At 34.1% G+C, this 1,373-nt stretch overlaps 1 long non-coding RNA gene across 1 annotated transcript; it reads left to right on the top strand.

Annotated features, from left to right (window-relative positions):
- The first annotated feature begins 239 nt into the window (after positions 1–239).
- LOC117125311 lies at positions 240–1,059 on the top strand. The gene is made up of 2 exons (XR_004448085.1): positions 240–348; positions 520–1,059. It is a non-coding gene; the product is annotated as an uncharacterized LOC117125311 (long non-coding RNA).
- Positions 1,060–1,373: the final 314 nt, after the last annotated feature.

Genomic DNA, 1,373 nt, shown 5'->3' with positions numbered 1-1,373 from the left:
AACATTCTTAAATGATTTTTATTTTATTAAATAGATGAAAATAATGTTAACATTCTACAAAATGGGCAAAACATGCCGTTTTTCATCTTAAATAAGGAGTTTGCAACATTCTTAAATGATTTTTATTTTATGAAATAGATGAAAATAATGTTAACATTCTACAATTTGTGCAAAACATGCCGTTTTTCATCTTAAATATCAGAGGTCTTTTAGTTTGCTTTAAATACACTTATTAACTTGCATGTCTTGTTTTCAAAGGATGGTAAACGTCAGGAATTGTGTGTTGCTGTTGGAGATAGAGTATTGTTACCAGAATACGGTGGCACAAAGATTTCTATAGACGATAAGGTAGGGAGATTTTTGTATATCATACAATTTAATAAATATATAGTATTTCATGCACCACCTATTGCATAAATTTCATGTACTGTATACAGTAGTATGCATTCAGTAGTTAGCTACAAATGTGTGCAGTTTGAATTTTTTTCATTAACAGGTTTTATTTTTTTATTATTTCAGGAATATCACCTATTCAGAGAGGGCGACATCCTTGCCAAGTACGATTCATGAAGACTGGTCTAGAAACGAAGATGTATTTATACTTTCTATATTTCAAAATATAATCAAGGTTAAAAAGACATTCAGAACATGGAAGAAAACATGGGCGAGTGGTGATGATAACCTCTGTAATGAATCTAAATCGACAGTTATATTAAGAATACATAGACCTAGAACAAATATGACTGAAAGTGCTGTATTGTGAAAAATATAACTTTGGGACAGATGTATTTACAACTCTATTCACATTAAGGTTTTTTTGTGTGATACTATATAGCCATATATGGGCATGATGATGCGATATTACATCTGTTCCATATATGGACAACACTGGTACTTGTCACATAAATGTTTTGTGTCTCAGATCTTTATGTAAAGGTGCTTCAGATTTGGTTCCCAAAAAGTAATGATTGTTTAGCTTGTAACTACAAAGCAATAACTTGATTTCATGAACATAGTAACTACAATTTTAAATAAAAGGCTTATACTGTAAATCCAAAAGTTCCACATTTGTTTATGTTGAGCTCTGTAATTAGTGTAATTGGTGCAGCGGTTAAGGTTTGGGCTTTCAATTGTAAGGTCGGGGGTTTCGAGTCTCCGCTGTACAGATTCCCTGGTGTCCTTGGGCAAGGCACTTTAGCTACATTGCTTCAGTCCACCAAGCTGTATCAATGGGTACCAGCAAACTGCTGGGGACTAACCTGCGACGGACTAGTGTCCCGTCCATGGGGAATACAACTATCATCCGCTTCACACTACAGAAACTGGGGATAAGCTCCAGCCCTCGGAAAGGATTTAGTATAGTTAGTACAGTA

This window comes from Anneissia japonica, unplaced genomic scaffold, assembly GCF_011630105.1.
Source record: "Anneissia japonica isolate Jap-2015-1 unplaced genomic scaffold, ASM1163010v1 scaffold466_len1169948_cov191, whole genome shotgun sequence".
Lineage (NCBI taxonomy): Eukaryota > Metazoa > Echinodermata > Crinoidea > Comatulida > Comatulidae > Anneissia > Anneissia japonica.
Note: the sequence above shows the minus strand (reverse complement) of the source record. Positions and strands in the feature narration are given on the sequence as shown.